The sequence below is a fragment of the Thalia democratica genome, chromosome 3 (assembly GCF_965202585.1).
Source record: "Thalia democratica chromosome 3, ktThaDemo2.hap1.1, whole genome shotgun sequence".
In the NCBI taxonomy this organism is placed as follows: Eukaryota; Metazoa; Chordata; class Thaliacea; order Salpida; family Salpidae; genus Thalia; species Thalia democratica.
This window is the reverse complement of record NC_139167.1, coordinates 77,510,540-77,531,194: the sequence shown is the minus strand read 5'-3', so window position 1 is coordinate 77,531,194 and position 20,655 is coordinate 77,510,540.

Sequence of the window (20,655 nt, the reverse complement as noted above, 5' to 3'; positions counted from 1 at the left end):
ATTTTTTTATTTCAAAATAAAGTACCTACAAGTTAAAATCATTAATTCTTTTTCTTTCTATTATTTAATTTAGCTTGTATTAGTACATTGAAATTCATATGAAAAAAGTTTCTACTTAGTTAAGTTGTGTTAAGGTATATTTAATTAGATAAAAATAATTCCATTGGATCAAAAACATAAATCTGTTGTGTTTTTATATAGCTAGTCGTTTAAAGAATACTTCTCAAGGTTAGAAATTTAAAAACTTTTCTGTAACTATTTTCAAAAGTTTTACAAAGTAACTAAGAAAACGTTGGGTATAAGTTAATGTGCTTAATTATATATTTTTTTGCGCTTGATATACTTTAAAACAATTAGTTATAAATTAAGTTTTTTTTCAAAGTTACAACTACTAATTTTCAACCACAAAAGTGAGAAAGCAAGTAAAATTTTGAATTACATTCTTGATATTTTAACACGAAAAAATTGAAAACAGTTTACTTTTAGAATTATTCAAAAATAAACTTTATCCCTAATAACCAACATTCTTAAAACCTAAAGTAATTAATCGGGGTAACAATCGGAAACATTTTTTGCGATCATTTTCATAAGTTTTACAAAATAAGAAAAAAAAACTTGGCTAAACAATAGTTTGCTTATTTATATTCTTATTTTATTTTGCGCTTAATAAACTTGACAAAAATTAATTTAAAAGCTTTAATTTGAAAAATAAAAAGCAAGTACAATTTTTAAGTTATTTGATACTTTAGCAAGAAAAATTTAAAAAATTTTTGTTTTCTAAGTTTATTCTAAGTTCAACTTTATCCAGACAAAAACCAGCAGATTGTAAAGCTTAAAGTTTGTATTACAGTTAAAAGTTTATTTTCACAATAAAAACTTCACAACTTAAAACTTTAAAATGTTAAAAAGCATTAAAAGGTTAAACAAACGTAAAATGCAATCTTAAAGCTAAAGGTATTAAGCTTTGAAAAGTAAAAAATATTCACTAATTTATTTATCTCTGTTTTTTTTTAAGTATATAAAAAGTGGTTAATTAAAAAAATTATTTCTGCAAAATAAGTTTAATTGCAGTTAGTTTAACAAATTTTTTTTTACTAGCGTTATGGCATAAAATAAAAACTTACCCTAAGGAACAAAAAAAAAACTTAGAGTTAGATTCTTTTAGTTAAGTTATTTTTTAAACAAAATAGTTTAATTTTGATTAAATTAAGTTAATATTTATTGAAAATAAAATTTTTATACTACTCAAAGTGTTCCACTAGCATAACACACTTATTTAAAATATGTTTTTCATTAATACAACCTTTGAATCATACACTATTGATGTTAACAGTTTTCTTTATTATATAAATATTTAGCAAAGGTAAAGTTTTTACCTTAGTAGCTTGTAAGTCTCATAACTTGCTCTTTGTTAGTAAATTGTATATTGTTTTGCAGATGAGTGCTTAAAATTTAGCTGATAGTTGAGTTAATAAAAACTCACAATAAGTTTAAGTTAGTTTTTTGTATTAGTTAACTTAGCAAAATTAGGTAAAAATAAAAGATAGTGTTTACTAGACTATTTTTTATTATTTTCAAGCATTTTTATTTAATATTACAGCTCGTTGTAATAATATGTTCAAGTTTTATTTACAAAAAAAAAAACTAACACAAAGTTGCATCAGCTTATATTTAATATAATAACAACTTGGCGTTATTTTGCAAGCTTAAAAAACCTGAGCTTGTAAAAAGATTAGTTTAACAGATTTTAATATAGGGAGAAAGTTTGACTTATAACTATTCAAGCATGGCATGATTACTTATTTTTTGTATAAGTTTTAAACTAATCTGTTTTAAGAGTCAGTTGATAAACAGTTTTAAAGTAGGATAAAGTTTCAAAAGTAAAAGTATATGTTTTTTATTATTTAGAAGTAGTCGTCTGTTAAACCTACACTTATGTTTTTGTTAGTTAGTATTTCTTTATACTTATCATGTATCTAAATTTGTGATACGTATTAGAAAAATTTACTGTTGTTCTATCATTACAAGTTGAATAATAACTTGTAAAATGAACTTTAATTTTTTGTATATTGAACTAAAATTGTGTTTTATTTGTTTAAGCTTTTTTTTTTGTTCTAGTGTCAAGGTACATTTAATACCACTCATAAGTTTTCGTTTGAATTAAAACAATAAATGTTTGTAAAATAAGACACAGATGATGACTTAGTGTATAACGTCTTTATATATTTTTTTAATATAATGAAGTTATATCTAACTAAATGATATAAAACTAAAATATTGCAGAACAGTTGTTGAAAAACTATTTTGTTTGAAATAATTAAACTTCTTTTAAGTCAATTTTTATACTTTTTTGATAAAGCATTGCTATGAAACTGCTTTAAGTAGACTGATTTGGTTTTTTTTTGATCTGTTGTTTTGTTATTTTAACACTCTTAAACACTGATGTTCTACTTTTTTTAAATAAACCACAGCTTTCACAGTTATTTAGATACTGTTTTTTAGTTTCCTAGAAAATAAGTCTTGTTTTTTTATTGAACAAACTTTTAGTTAGTGTGTATAAATCTTTTCAAAAACTGAATATTGCTTTATTCATGAATAATTATAAAATATTTTAGTTTTATAATTCAAAACAAAGCAGACCTGTTTCTGCGAAAATGCAGGATTTATTTAAGTATTAAAACTTAAAAATTTTAATTTAACCAAGTTTTATACTTAGTAAGCTATCTAAACTTAGTTTTATGATTCTAAAACACTTCATTAAAACTAATTAGATCATTAAGTTAGTTAACTTTCCTACATTGACAGCTCGTATGTTTTTTTTATATTTTAAAAGTAATTAAATTTAAAACTCCTTTTAAAGGTTAAAATTATAAATAATTTGACTTGTTTGTGTAAAACTCATAGAAATTATTTTGAAGAAATTTTGGACCACGTTTAAAAAACTTAAAAAGTAAAAAATGTAATATGACTTCACTTAAGTTTTGTTTAGTCTTTACTTCAATAACTAAAAGCTGCAGTTTGTTAAAAGCTTAACAAAAACTGTAGTTTAATCTTGTTTTGTTTACTAAGATTAAAAGACTTAATTTATAATAAAACAAGACTAATCCTTTGAAATCCTTTTTTTATTGGTTTGAAAAATTAACTTAAAAGATAAACTTCAATTAAAGCAGTGTTATTTACTGTTAAAAAAGCTTAGTTAAAAAAAATAATATAGACACAGTAAAATTAAAACTACTTTTTTACTGTAAAAGCTTAACCAAATTGTTTTGCACCTAACTTTTGTTGAAAAAAATTTGTTTTAAAGTATTTTCATTGTTTTGTTATAGTATGTTTTTTTCTTGCTTAAAAATGTTTATTACAATATCCAAGTTTTATAAAAGCTTTATATAAATTATAAGTTTTTAATATTTGATACTAAAATTTTGACCTTTAGTTGTTAAGCAAAAAACTTAACAATTGAACATTTAACAAGTTATTTAATTATTTGGCGCTACGAAAATACTACAAAAAGTTCAAAGTGCCAATGTTATGGTTTAGATAAGAAATACTTATTTGTTTAATTTTGAGTAAATGTTAATTTTTTTGAATAATTTTGCATTGAATTTCAGTTAAATATTTAAACAACAGTATTATGAAAAATATGTTTCAAGTGTAATTATCATTTGAAATAGTTTTGAACACTGAATGTTTTAGTTAGTTACATTACTGCATTGCAGCTTATAAGAAACTACTAAAAGTAGAAAAAAAATCTTTGAAGAAATCTTTTGTGTCAGCAAAAAATTATAAAAAAAGACTGAATTGAATGATAGAAGTTTACTTTCAAAGTTAAAACTTAATCGATATTTGAATACAATAACACCTTATGCAGACCTACATTTATACAGCTGCAGACAATTTAATATCAACCTTTAAGTTTTGCATTGATTTATCAAAAAAATGTTTATAGCTATAAATTTAAGGTGTAAATTTTATTCGATTATATTAAAGCCAACTTTTTCAGCTCAATATCTAAATAATAATCTTAGATTTTTTTAAAGTTAATAACTTATTTTTTAAGTTTGATAAAAACTTGTTGTACCATTTAGACTAGTAGGAATCGACCACGGCATTGGCATTGTGATGTAGTAACTTTTTTTTACGCTTTTCCTTTTACTAAAAGTGACTAAATTTTAAGATATGTTAATATTACCGGAGCTAACTTTAGGTATTTAATCATGGTTTAGTTTAAAATCTAAACTTATGTTTTTACTAAAGTAATGTTGGGGTTGATGTAATTATTATAGTAAAAGTATCAGTTTAAATTACAAAATTGAACATTTTAAAACTAAAAATAAACAAAAAGCTATTAATTTTTTGGGAATTTGCTTAAATAAACACTTTGATCTAAATTTTTAAAAGCTACTATTATCTCGTTAGCATTACAATAAAATATTAAAAGTATTGTAACAATTGTTCTATAACTAAAACTACAGTAAACACTTTATTTTAAATAAGTTTATAATATCTATTTAATCTCTTTGTTCATTATTTATTGTAATAATATTCTAGTCTTTTTATTTTTTGTTTTCTAACGTTTTACCAAAAAATTAATCAAACCATCAAATGAAGTTATTAATTTTTATTCTGATTTTGTGAACAATTTTTGCTGTGTATAAACACTTTTTTAGTTATAAAATGTTAAGCATACTTTAAATAATCTTTTTAACTTACTGTATTGTCATATATGTAGAGAAATTTTTTAAGCGTTTTTATTAGAGTTAAAAAGTGTTAAATTTAAAACGCTTCTCAAGACTATCTAAATCATTTGAAGTTTTAGTTATATAATATTTTTATATGTTTTATACTTTGGTTATTATATTTTGAAATTATTAAAACAAAAAAAATGTCATTTAAAAATAGGAGACAGCAGCGTCGATTAATTAAACATGATTGTTTTAAATTTTAATTTTTAATGTTTTAATTTTTAGGTTTGTTCTAAAAGTAGTAATTTAATCACTTATTCTGTTTAAAAATTGCTTTCAAATCGAGCTTCATGATGTTATTAATATCATTATTTATCTTTTTTGCTTCCAATACGATTTTCCAATCAAAGGTCAATATTTTTTTTATTGTATAAAAGTTTTCATACTTGATTTGAAAAGAATTTTCTAAACATAATTAAAAGGTTTCTAAAAACATGCAACTTGAGTTTTAAAATTAATGAATGTGCAATAAAAGGTTCATCTACGTAAATCTAAAAGGTTTTAGTTGAAATTTTTGATAGTAATCTTTAAAAAATGTTATTTTACAAACTTATGGTGATGTTATTAATCAATTTTAATCATTCATTTCCGTAGGAAGGATGAGATTAGGGTATGATATCTCCCTTTTAGTGTCCCAGTATTTTTTTAAGAAATGTGCCATGGAGTGATGATTATTGCCCAAAAAAAGATCATCTCTTTTGTCATACTGCATCCGGGGTCAGTGTCATTAATTTTTCATTAAAATTTTACAATATTGAGATCAAGAATATGGAGCATATTTCACTTTGGGGGCGAGGGGCGTCATTTTAGTAAGTCATAGGGCCATAAGCTGCAAAGGGGGGCCGTTTTCAACCCTTGACAGTCATTAATAGTTGCATAAGTATTTTAAGTTTAAAGTTTAATTTTTTTCCCTTGGTTAAGATTCAAATTGAATTTTGTAAATTCTAGAATAAAAATCCGGATCCAGTGTATTACTTAAGACTTTTGAAACTTACAGTAGTAGTCTGGAATTGATAAGCGAAAAACAGGTCTTAATAAAGTTCTTAGGCGTATAATATGGTACCTTTGAACTTACACTCTATATTAAAGGAAAAAATGAAGTTTACACTAGATGTTTTAAGTTCATGATGATTAGCATAAAAAACTATCTGATAATGGTAATAAAACTACCTTAAATTAAAAAAATCACTAAAATTAGACACTGGGAAAATTTTTGAAAATTTTATAGGATCTAGCAGAATCCTAATTTCAAAATAAGATCTGGATTGGGATTCTTGTAGATCACTAGTGTGCAAGAAATTACATTAAAGACATAAAAGAGTTTGCACAACAGATTTGTGAGACACATTACGTAAGGTCATGGCTTTTTTAGTTTCTTCAAAGGGACTATTTTGAAACTCTGATTTAGGCCAATAAAGATTTAAATAAAGTTTTCAATAAAGTAAAGGGCTTGCAGCCCCCTTACTTTTAAAGTTACTAGTCCAAATCTTCTTAAACTTTGGAAATACTAAACCTTGTTGCAATGAGGCAAAAGGGGTTAATCCTTTTTAGAGCAATAACAAATTATAAATTTGTGATAGTTATTTCCTTAAGTTTGAAGCTGCTGCTTTATATTATGTTACATTAAAAAGTATATTTGTACTAAATTAAAATTCCTTAAAGCTTTAATAACACTTATTAGATTTATTTAATAGTCTCAAAATGGATTGCAACGAGTTGAAAATAGGAAGCAACTTGTTCACCTTTCACGACCAGCCGTTTAAAAGGGGAAGGGCGCAGAAAATCTGCGAGAAGCACGGCAAGAGCTTGGCTACTGTTCACGACAAAGACACTGTTGAAGCACTTTCCTCTCATGCCAAAAAGTGCTTCGGTTCCCCTAAAGCTTGGCACGTTTCGGGGGTTGACACTAAAAGTGTTTTTCCCGACGGTGAGAAGTACACCGAAAGCATGAAGGACTTTTTCGTGAAAGGCTGCCAGCCAAAGCCAACGTCTAGGAAAGATCAGAAAATCGTTTTAAACCCGCTCGACAAGCAATTGTCTATTCTGAAAAATCACGAAAGCTATAATTGCGGGGCGGTTGGTAACAATGGCTACAGTAGTGAGCTGAGCTACATTTGCATGGAAGAAGTTGAAGAAAAACCTGCAGAGCCAGGAACCGTTGCTCCGACTGAACCAGTTGAAGAGACAACACAACTGCCTACAGCTGAGACTGAAAATCCTTCCACTGTGCCAACCACCACACCGACTGCAACACCAGAGGCTACAGAAGGTACAACAAATACGAACAAGCCCACAACAGTCAGTAACCCACCAGAAGTTCCCAGCCGCACACTTCCAACCGAAACACCTTCATCGACCTCCTTACCAAGCAACTCGACAACCACACCCACCAACCCTCCAGGTTCAACCATACCACCTAAAAACCCTCAAGGTTCAACCATACCTCCTAACAACCCTCCAGGTTCAACCATACCGCCTGACAACTCTACAGGTTCAACCATACCTCCTAACAACCCTCCAGGTTCAACCATACCTCCTAACAACCCTCCAGGTTCAACCATACCTCCTAAAAATCCTCCAGGTTCAACCATACCACCTGACAACCCTACAGACATACCCCCTAAAAACGAAGGAAGCGTGAGTATCCCTACCAACTACCTGATTTATGGAGGAGCTGGTTTCGTGTTCCTCATCGCCATCATCATAGTTTCCGTCATCTTGTACAGGAGGAGAAAGAGGAAGTCGGCAACGAAGAAGAAGAACGTTGTATGTCTTGAAATGGGGGCATACGATCAGTTCAAGGAGAGTTACTTTGAACAGAGGCAGTTCGACGATGACGAGTTTGATGACGTCAGAGTTCACTCGGATTACGGCGACACGCGTTAATTGTGACGTCACTGAACTGCGACCTCTTAAAAGCTGCACGATTGAATTTTTTCGATCTGTCAGTGCTCATCATATCTTTTTAAGCTTCAAGAGTTTATAAGATTATTTAAGTTCTTCTTCTTTACATGTTTCTAAGCTAAAGTGAATTCTATCTTGACATAAATGTGTTCAAATATTAAGTTTTTTTTTTGTCCTAATTTTTATATTAAAAAGCTTTGTTTTGTTATCTTAATGTTGCTACGTTTAAATTTGATTCGAAGTCTTAAAATAGTTAAAGAATTTTTTTAAACAAAAATTAAACTTAAACTTTTTTAAATAAAAGGTATCTTATAGCTTTTTTGTCATTTGTAATTTTGATAGTTCTTTTAAATTGTTATTTTCTTTAAATATCTATATTGTAGAATAAAATACATACAAAATCTAATAACGCTAAGTACAACTCGATTTTTTGTTGAGATATTACATTACAAGCCACTTAGTTTAACTGTTTTTAAAATTCCTTACTTTAAATGAATTTGATAAAAAAATTTAAAACTTAATTTGTTTATGTTTACAAAAAATACTGGTTGAAAGTTCTTTAAAACGTACTAGTATTTCTGCTTAAACTTTATTTTAAGTAAAACTTTCTAAACTTTAAATATTTTGAAAAGTTAAAAAAAAATTTGCAGTATTCTTTATCATTTTATTTCTAAATTTTACTCGTACTTCTAATGTGTGGTTGCATATACTAATGTTTTATAATGGTGCTCCTTAAACATTTCCTTTTGTTATTTTAAATGTTTAAAATAAATTATCTTTCAGCTTGTTTTATTCGTAGTTTTATCATAAATACTACATTTACTTTGATTATCAAGTATTTTTTGTTACCTAAATCTATAGGCATTTTGTTAAATAAGTTCAAATAAGTAATATCTTCACAGTTCAATGAAAATTTGATTAGAAAAAACTTTTTCGATATTTATATAAAAAGTATGATGCATTAACGTCAGAGCTCACTCGGAGCTTACTCGTTGCAGTAATTTGACGTCACAAGCCATTGAATTCATAAAACTTGGCTTCCACGGTGCTTTAAAATCATACATTATTAGAAGTTATAAGGTTTATTATTTCATTAAAGTTTTTGACTACATAACTTTAAGTTTAAAAGCATAATTGTTTTCTATTTTAAACTTTAAAATAGCAAGTTTTAGGTCTTTTAATTGGTTTAACTAAAAAATTCAAACAAAAGTCACTCATTTAAAAACCTTTATTAGTTAATTTCATTTACCGCGTCATCAGAATAAGCTTGCTAAAAACTGATCAGAATGGGAGCCAATCATTTCTAACACGCTATCATTTCTAACCCGATCACTTCTAACCCAATCATATCTAACCCGATCATTTCTAACCCGACCACTTCTAAGCTTATCATTTCTAAGCCGGTCATTTCAAACCCAATCAATTCTAACTCGATCACTTCTGATCCAATCATTTAAAACCTGGTCGTTTCCAACCCGATTATTTCTAACTCGATCATTTCTATCCCAATCATTTCAAACCTGATCATATCTAACCCGATCATTTTTACCCGATCACTTCTAACTTGACCATTTCTAACTCAATCATTTCTAACCCGATCATTTCTAAGCCTATCGTTTCTAACCCAATCTGTAAAAACATATTTATTTTTTTCTAGTTTGGGATTTAATTCGAAAACAAACTAGTCTTACAAAGTAATTAATATAATAAAATATTTTTAATTTTTACTCTAAATTTTTACTCTAAAACATAAAGATTCTATTGTGTTACTTAAAATATAATTTTAGCATTAGTTAGTATTAACTTAAAACTATTTTAATTAATCGTTATTATTTCTTTTACTGTGGTTTTTTAATCTATGTTAATAGATATTATTTTTTGATTATATACAACTCACTATATTGTTTGACTATATTTTGAACTCTTCTTCGTAGGACTCATAAAGTAGAAGTGATAATTCTATTTAAGTTGGATCTTCTTGTAACTTACGTAGCTAGAATAACTTTAACAAAAATAAATTCTTAGAAATTAAACCTTTACAAATGTAATATTGAGATACAAAATCATTATATTACGGTTTATAAGTTACATTTTAAGTCTTGCGTAAACCTTGTATTATTCTTGACTAATCTTATACTGTTTGATTATCGGTTAGTTTTTAGTTACATGTTAAAACTTATACATATTGTTGTCTAATTTCCATAGGGCTATTAAGATATTGGAATTTAAACAAACATTAGGAGAAATTAAATAATTTTCTTATATAAAGTGAAAAATCATAGTTTTTAGATATTACCTAGCTAATAAAATATATATGTCATGTAACAAACCGCAAAAGTATGTTACGTCAATTGACCGTCTTGAATTTAAATAATAATTTATAAATTCCTACTTAGTCCTAGAGCAAAAAAAGTCTTTAAAATTTGTTATACTATCAAAATCCACCCGCGTTCAAAATCCACCCGATCAAAATCCACCCGTGTTCAAAATCCACCCGATCAAAATCCACCCGGTTCAAAATCCACCCGATCAAAATCCACCCGGGTCAAAATCTACCCGATCAAAATCAACCCGAGTCAAAATCCACCCGATCAAAATCAACCCGGTTCAAAATCCATCCGATCAAAATCCACCCGATCAAAATCCACCAGAGTTAAAATCCACCCGATCAAAATCAACCCGACTCAAAATCCACCCGCAATCAAAATCCACCCTGTTCAAAATCCACCCGATCAAAATCCACCCGGTTCAAAATCCACCCGATCAAAATCAACCCGACTCTAAATCCACCCGTTTCAAAATCCACCCGATCAAAATCCACCCGGTTTAAAATCCACCCGATCAAAATCAACCCGAGTCAAAATCCACCCGATCAAAATTCATCCGAGTTAAAATCAACCCGAGTCAAAATCCTACCGACACAAAATCAACCAAAGTCAAAATCCAACCGAATCGAAACAAGCACCTTGTTTATTTATTTCCTTTTAAATCAAGTATCATTTAAACAAATCTCACCACTCTAAAGTACCAACTTAAACAAGTTTTATTTAAAAAACACTTATAAAATCTTGTATTTTTGTCCCTTATAAATTGACCTAAGAATATAAAAACTGTACTACAGATTGAACTTATTTTGTGAGGTTTTTTGAGTTGTTATTTGGTATTTTTGCTTATTATAAGGAATTTTTGACAAAAATATTTTTGTTTTTTTGATTACTGAATATAATTTTGAATAGCTACAGCCGGCAAGCAGCTTTTAAAGGAACTGTTGTTTTTGATATAAGTATAACTATAAGAGCTAATAAAAGTTAAACAACGTCAGGATAAATAAATTAAAAATTTACTATACAAATATGACTATGTTAAAACTTTTAGAAAACTAAAGGATGTGCCAGAAAAAATAATCTTGTATTATCTCAATCACAATTACACGACAATCAATTATAATTTACTGTTTCTAGGTATAAAATTTAATAATTTAGAACTTTTAAGTAATTTTTAAACAAATACGTCACACGATATAATTTTTATAAAAACTGAGTATTACAAGTGAAAGCTACCATTTATACTACAAATTAATCCATTTAATTTAGGGGTCAGCAAAGTGCGGCCCTCGAAGTGTAAATATGTGGCCCTCGATCATGTAAATTTGGTCCGCTAAACAAAACAAAATTTAAATTGAAATTTTCAAAAAAAAAAAGAAATTATAATAGTTTGTTTTTAAGTTCCTGAATATCATTTAAAAACCATTTATTATGCTTAAGCCTTAGATGTGAAAAAAGACAGATAGTAAATCTAGAAGTTTTTCTTTAAAGTTTAGACTTTACTTTTCCTTTTAAACAACAAAAGTTTACATACTTGGATAAATTACTTATATAATATTGCAAAGTTTTTTTAATTGGCAATTTTACATGTTTTTAACTTTTAAAAACACGGTGATTGGGTTGAAGTAACTGTTGCACTTTTTTTGTTTCAAAAAGTTGCAACCCGAAAAACTTTAGATAGATTATTAAGGTATTTAAAGGTTTTAAAAGAAAAACATACACTGTTTAAAATGAAAGTATTAATATTTGTTTATATTTTAACTAGTTTAACAAAATCACTAAAATTTTAAATACGTGATATGCTGTGCATTAAATAAAAAAAGATATTTTTTAACTACTAAAAAGAAAATACAAATAAATAATAGAAATTGATTATAAAAAGTGTACATAATGATCTACACCTGTTTTTTAAGCTTAGTTTTTTTCAGATGTCACTGAGAGTTGCTTGTAAATGACAACCTGAAATGGCTATCAACAAAATGCAAAAGACTAAAAGAAAGATAAAAAACAACACTTTATGAAACCGAACCAGAAGAGGAAATGGATATCAAATTTTATTAATTGTATTATTGCATCACTGTGTTGTTGTGTACCGTGTTGTTTTCTGAAACACAAAACGTTTCATAGATTGCTTTCTTAATTATTAAACAGATAAGTGGTCATGAAAATTAAAAATTTGTTATTTAATTTAAATAACCTTGTAAATAGTGATAGAAATAATAATATGACACAAGTTTTTAAAGAAAATAGTTTTCGACTTTAGAAAAAATATACATTTTAAATATGCCAGGCCTGATCCCTATAAGTAGATAAACGTGACTAAAACAGATTAAAAACAAAAATTGAATAAAACAACGGCTCGCGGAAAAAATTGAAACATGAAATTCGGCCCGAGATAAACAATTGTCTGCCGACTCTGATTAAATCCAACTGCATCTTCGTTACTTTTAATTACAAAAAAGTAAAAGGCAAACGTTTAAAATTCATTTAGTTTGTGTTTTTTTTATATAATTTTATTATGTGAAAGGTCTTAACAAGATATTTATCTATAAAAGTTGTCTTTGTTAAGAAAAGGTCACTAATTTACTTTAGATAGTTACCTTTACTGTATTGCCATTTAAAGATTTTTCAATATTAACTTTAAATTAAATATTTATTAATTTTCGGTTTTATTTGTTAGACAAAATTTTCACGCTTTTAAAGTTAATTTGTCTACTAAACAATTTATTATAACAATAGTTGTCTTTACCGTTTAAATTCGTTATAACCAATATAAAATTTTGTTTAATTTTAATATTGTTTCATTTTTAATTAAATTACTTAAAATTTCTAAAGTTTTTACAAATGGACTTTTTTTATATGAAGATTATATTTAAAAAAAATAGTGGTAAATTATAACATTTCCATTTCTATGAATTAAAAAATATCAATTAACAATATAATATTGAACAGTAAATAATAATTTATCTTACTTAATTACAATTTCTATGCAACTTTATATTTATAAAAAAACATAAAACGTTTACAACTAATTAATTAAAAACACGCAGTTATAGCTTTTAACTTAAATTGTCGGAAATTAATTCAAGAAAATTTATCGCATGTAAATTAAAAGTTTTAGATTAGAAAATTTTAAATTTAAAATTTAAACGTTAACCAAAAGAGATTAAATTTTATAAAACCAATTAATTAATCAGTTTCAAAACTGGCCTTAACCTATTAATAAAATTAATAATACGATTGTTTAAGTTGGGTACAAAAATTCATAAAAATAACTTATACTTGAATTTAAACTCTCTTGTCTGAAATACATACTTTTTTTAATGAACATATGTAAAAATAGAACATTTTAATAATAAATTAAAAATGTTATAAGTTTTTTTTTTGTAATATTTGTTATAAATATAGTGTCATTTCTAAAAAACTCAACTTATTTGTTTACTACTACAATTCTAAAGTATATAATTTCCCTAGCTCAAGTCTAACTACTAACTTTTTTAGTTGCAATTTACAAGCTATTTGAGCAAACTCAATGAATTGTAGAGTCGATATTTGTTTTATGTAAAGGACTTTAGAATTCATAGAAAAATGTTTAGCTTTTTAATTTGTAGTATTAGTTAAAAACTAGCAAATTAAGTTGTTATCTAATTAAAAATAACTTATAACTTTAGTTACTTTAGACGAAACAATTTTTAGTTTTTTCAAAAATAGATGGTTTATAAAAAAAACATTTAAAAAAATAAAATTCAAATAACTTAAACACTTTGAAAAAAAGATAATAGCAGCTAAAATTATTGTATAAATTAAAAAAAAATAACTAAAAAATATTTGTAACAAAAACTAGATAGAAAACAATAAAATTGTTTTAAAACAGTTATTGATTTCTTAGATATTCCTCATTTATATTTTTAGTAAATTAGTTTTCGTATTTTTATATTAAAATTTATGTTCTGTTTTTAAAAATTACTAATAAAAGAAACGTCAATAAATTGTTTACTAAACGACAAATAAAAGCGCTCAAAATATTTGGTCCTAAGTCCTCTTGCACGAACAAACCTTAAAGTTATCGAGTCGCACACCAAAAATATCTTTTAACGTCTTTTCCACGTCGAAAACAATAATGTTTAAAATATAATTAATAGGTGATAGTTTTTCCAAATTTAACAAAGGATTTTTATTTTATTATCACGTAGCAATTTTATATAATTCTTTATCTATATTTTATTTTTTATAAACACTGTTAGTTGAAATTTTTTATATAATAAAATGTTGTATGTAATACTATTTTGAAATTTAAGTAAAGCACAAAACACAAAACTTTTTACATCAAAAAAAAAAGCTCAAAAATTTTAGATTAATATTTTAATTTTCTTTATATAACATTTTATTAACATTTTCATAAATTTACATTATTTGGTATTTGATTTTTGTAATTTTCTTTAGTTTAATAAATGTTATTAAAGATTCTTCTAATTTATAAACTTCTATAGTTTTGATATTTTAATTTACAATGAGTTATCCTTAGTAAATATTTTTATTTAATTATGATTGACTTTGGGAAATTAAATTAGAAGGAAGTTTAAATGGATTAAAACTGAGCGTATTTTTTTTTAATTTTTTTTAACTTCTTTTTTTAAAAGTAACACCAACACTACTTACATTAATTAATTATAAACATTTTAAATACTTGTAAAGCTACTATGAATATTTTTTTTAATGCTGTTTAATTATATTGTTTAACTTATTTTTTTAATTATTTTATTAAATAAATTAAAATTTCTTTCTTTATAAATACTTACTCTTTTTTATAGCAATAGTTGTTTAAACATATAACTTTATTCAATATTACAAAATTCTATTAGAAATTAATTCTTATTTCGAAAAAAAATGAACTCGGGTTGATTTTGATCGGGTGGATTTTGAACCGGGTGGATTTTGATCGGGTGGATTTTGACTCGGGTTGATTTTGATCGGGTTGATTTAAATCGGGTGGATTTTGACTCGGGTGGATTTTGACTCGGGTGGATTTTGATCGGGTGGATTTTGACCCGGGTGGATTTTGATCGGGTGGATTTTGAACCGGGTAGATTTTGATCGGGTGGATTTTGACCCGGGTGGATTTTGATCGGAAGGATTTTGACTCGGGTGGATTTTGATCGGGTGGATTTTGATCGCGAGTGGATTTTGATTGCGGGTGGATTTTGAACGTGTCCCTTAAAATTTAGACTGACATTTTTATTTCTATAACAAGTCCGAGGGTAATTAAATCTCGTTTAGTTAATCTTCTTTACGACTTTTACTTAAGTTTATATAGTATCTAAGATATTTTAATTACGACATAAATTAATACCTTAGCTGGCAAGTATCTTTTTTAAATCTACTTTAGTAATAAGAATCGAAACAACGTTGGTAAAAACGGAATAAAAACTGAAAAAAAAAAAAATCAGAAAAAAATATAGTTAAATTAATAATCTAAGCCGAAGCTCAAAAAATCTCCATCGAAGTTTTTATGCATCTTTTTAGCAATAAGTCTACTAAAGTAATTTGTACCTATATCAAAAAAGCTTTTGAATCTATCTTTTATTTTTAGTTCATTAAAACTTTTTAGCAATATAAAACTTATAGTTTCTAGTAAGTTGGTTCAAAAAATTCCTTCATGATAGAAATCAAAAAGTAGTAATTGGTAACACATTATAAGGTTTTTTATCTTGGAGTGCCTAGAGATAGGGTTATTGGCTACTCTTATTTATAATTTTTTTAATTATATGATCATAAATGAACGTGATGTTAGTAGTAAAATTAATCTCTTTGTGAACAACACAAAAATTTTATCTTTTCTAATTCAATTTAAAAAGTCTTTAGATATAATTAACTCTGGCTAAAAAAAAGAATTAAGTAAGTGACAGGTTCTAAATATTTGATATATACGTCTACCTATACTTTTGACTTTGTACTAAACAATATAAGCTTTTGTTTTAAGATCTTGGAATTTTAGTAATAAAAATTTAAAATAAAGCCACCATACTTAAAACGTTTACCAAAGTTTATCAACTATTTAATTTCAAGTTTTATATCTACTAATATTATGATTCTTAAGAAATTGTATTTCGTATACATTCGTCTTAAGTTTGAAAATAATAAGTCAATCTGGTCTCCTTACTTAAATAATATATATTAACCATATAGAACCTCTTCAAAAAAATACAGAATAGTCTCTCACCGCTGCACAATTTCTTGTATTTCTTAAATTAAATACTAACAAAACTTACATTTATTCTGTAGAATACAAAATACTTAGACTTTTCCAATGGTTTTTAAAACTATATATCTACCATAAAATCATAATCCATTTTTTTAATTTTATCAGTAACTAATTACTAAAAAAAATGCATTTAGTTATAATTAAAATGATGTTTGGCGAAAAATTATTTTTTAATCGTACAGTTTAAATGTGGACTTTGCTTCCAAACAAAACTAGTCTTTTCGAAAAAGTTGAATAACTTTTATTTAAGTCAATTTAATTAAAATATCAATTGAATTACTATAAATTATCAGTAATTTAACCAGTTTTTACTTCCAAACACTTGATTTAATATTTAGGACTTCGTTCATTCTATAGTTAGCAGCGCCTTTCCTCTGTAAATAATAAAATGTTTGTAATGTTTTCGATAGATATTTATTTGACCTGTATTGTAAATGTGCTTTGGAGTTTAGGTTTTAAATTTTGTGGTTAGTCAATGCATTTAAATTTTTGATGTTTTTTTTTTTACATTTGTATGTACTTTAATTTCGGAACTGTTCATTTTAATTGTGTCAGTGCTCAATAGGCGTGACAACTAACAGCATTTTACTAACACTGGTCTAGAGTTTAAACTACTGTTCTGATTACTGACATTGTCTCAATTACAAGCTTTTTTAAAGCCCGGAATTGTTGACCAAGCGACTCTAGTATACGTTTAGGAAAAATAAGAGTGGACGTCAAGTTTCAGCGAAGCGACAAACAAACGTGGTCAGTTTAAATCTATTAAAGTACCTGGGTTGTAACAAACGTTGCACTAGAATGGGAATATAGCTACAAAAACGTATAATATGTAGGTATGCTTATTTCCAACTGTTTATAAAACTGTTAAAAATTGAAATCGTTTACATAAGCAGTTATGTATGTTAACAACAGTTTTAAATACGAGGTTTCCTTATATTATATTTTTTAATCAAAATTTTTCAAAATATATTTTACCTTATACAGGTCAGTTGATTTTTTTAATAAACTATTTGTAGTTTTATTATGATTAAAGTCTAAATCTTATTTTAATTAAGGTAATGTTTTATTACAATATTGTAAACGTAAAGAACTTTTTTGACTAAATCTATTTTATTTTAAACTTTTGTCTACTCTTAGTATATTATGTGTAATAGCAACATAGTTTAATTGAAGAATAATTAGGTGCCGATTTTGATATTAAGAAGAATGGTAAGCTATTTTTATTTGCACTATGTTATAATGCAGCACTAAAAGCAAAAACTTACAGCATTAAAAACAATTTAAATTAAACAACCATATACTAAAAAAAAGTAAACAAATTTAATACATTAGTGACGTTGTAAGTACAACCTTCTTAGTGTACTATTTTTACATTATATAACGTGTAAAGAAAACACAGCCGTTATAAATTTTGTTCTGTTTAAGATAAAAGAAAAATTTAAGTTTTTTACGAATTAAATAAACCTGTGCAGTTTTAAGAACTTTTTTTTAATTTTAAGTAACTAAAATAATCTAAATATTACCAAAACCATAGTATTTTTTTTGTAATTTTAGCTGTTGCAAACGCTAGATTTTTAAGTGCTAGGTATGACAAATCAAATGAAACAAAAAAAAAGCATAAGATATGAAATAGTTAAATTTATAAAAACATATTTCTTAACAAATTTTTCTTATAACTTTTTGCAGCTCAAAAAAAAAAAAACAATTTGTAATGTTTTTTATTCTATATTTCTACGCTATAAATTCTAAATTAAAAAGTATAATAATAAATTAGTTATACACTCGCCGACATAAATTTAATATCAGCAGTTATTTATAGTAAAACTATAAAACTTTAAATTTTTGTAATTATGATTTATTGTTGAGGTTGTACTTAGAAGATTTTAAGTTTACCGGCTAGCTGTACAATAAAAAAAGTTTTACGGGCCGTACTTAAAAAAAGTATCTAAGACGGTGGCGTTATTAAAAAAAAAAAAAAAACTAATTTTGAAACTAAAAAATTTTTTTGTTTTAAAACCCAACTTAAGAACACTTTTTAGTATAAATTAAACAAAATATTTTTTTGATGAGCAAAAGATGCTTATAAATTAAAAAATTACTAGACAAAAACTGTTATCGGTTTAGCATTATATATTATAAGGCATTAAAGATTTTTATTCTTTTCTTTTCAGTCCAAAAATAGTAAATTTTTTTAGTTGAATATTATAAATATCACAGCATTCTTCAATTTCTCAACTAAGGGAAATATAGTAGCTACATCTAATTCTACATCAAAGTTTGTCTGTACATTAGGAACAATTAATTTATTAAAGGCTGTGTTATATATTCTTACAATAAAGTAAAATTTGATATTATACTTTGATATTAGGAAACTTAAAAAAGCACTAATTTATTACAGTGGCCTGATGTTGTAGTGGTCCTAATAATAGCTTTGAAAAAACTCTTTGAGCTGGACATTGCAAGATTGAAACCCAGTGGTCAACTGATATACAGCTAAGCTTTCTTTACAACAAATGTTTTAGGAAACAAATAAAGTTAATAGAAACATTTTTAATAACACTTGTTTTTTTTCCAAATCTATAAAATTCTCATTTAATCTAAATTCTAAAGTTTTAAAGTTATGAAAAAAACTTGAAAAGTTTATTACTTTTTATATTTTTGCTGTAAGAAGGGTGGCCATAAAATCTGGAAACTTGGAAAAACCTAGAGTTTGACAATTTAGGCATAAAAAACTTTGAAAAACCTGGATTTCTATACAAAAATCCTTAAAAACATCAATTTTTTTTTATTTTTAGTTTTTTAACAATTATTACGTAAAGTAGTTTTTAAATTTTACCATTTTTAGGATTAAAAAAAGATAATAAAAGTTTTTTATCAGTAATTTACAAATTTTTAGTTAGATTATAACTTTAATTAATAAAACTACATTTTTACTTGTATTTCCGTTGTTTTGAATGTCATGTAAAGTCAGTCAACAAGAATGTATTTGTGACTAATGCAACCTTATAGAATTTAGATCAGGGTTTCCTAAACTCTTTTTTCAAATTGTCCCCTTCAAAGAAATTAAAAACGCTTTTTCCCTCTCCAACAAGATTACCATTTAAAACACCTAAGACTTTATTTTTGCTTTTCATCTGCAGCTCAAGAATATCTAGTGTTAGTTTCAAAATTGCTAATAAATACACCTAAGACGTTTTTTTTAATTTTTAATTTTCATCTGCAACTCAAGAATATCTAGTGTATGTTTCAAAACTTTATAATCCCCTTTACTAATTATTGCCCCCAAACTTACTGATTATAAATTTTTTTGACTTAAAATATTTCTTTTTAGTAAGTTTGCAATAATTAAAGTACTTTTTATGTCAAGTTGAGAATTGTATAAGTTCTACTAAGAAAATTATTTCAAATGACTAACTATGGTATATAAAACTTATCAATTATGGAAAAAGTTTATACAGTTAAATACTTTTATTTAAAAGTATACCCTAGTTTTCAAGAAAGTTTTTTTAAGAATCTAAAAGTTATAAAGGTAAACAACTTTAGATTTACAAAGAAATTCAACTACTCAGTTTTGCAAAAAGAAAACATATACTAGCCTTATTAATTTTTTTTTGATTTTGAATGAGTGAAATATGTTTATTGTAGAAAAAATATAAAAAAGTTTTTAATTGTAAAAAAAAATAAAGATGCTAAAAAGCCTAACAGCTATACTCACAAGTTTAATTATATAGGTTGGTTATTTTTTACTTCAAAGGTGGAATTCTAAAAAAAATAAATTCAAAAATGCTTTTTGATCTGAGTAAAAAGTACATGATTCAAGCTACTGATAAAAAGTTTTATGCCTATGAAAAAAAAATGATTTCATCATAAACCATCAAAATTTCAAGCTTATCTTGAACATTATATTAAAAAATATATACTTTTCTGACTAAATGAGAGTAAAACTTGTTTTGATGTTAAAAATACACATTTAAGTAAAATAACAGAAAAAAGTTTGAAGGATCATACACAACATCAAGCAAAATTTTACTTTTTAAAAACTTTAAATTATGACCTCTTGTTAACTATGGAAAGAGCTGTTAGTTGTATGTATTGTAATTTCTTAAAATGAACTTTTAATAAAAGTTGAATGGTCTTGATAATTAACAAATATAAACACCCTTACAAATAAAATAAATTAAACTTATATAAATGTATACAAAGTATATTTTCATCAAAGCTACTTAAGAAGTCTATGTAGCAGAACAGTATCAGCAGTTTTAACCATTTAATTTTCCATACAAAGTATTAAGGAACAAAGAAAAAAGAAAAGCTTCAAATATTCTCAGAATCATTTTACAATTATTGAAACAAACAGTAGCTAATTTTTGCTGTGTAAAATTTATAAAGTTCAATAAGCTTTATTGTTTTAAATTATAAAAAA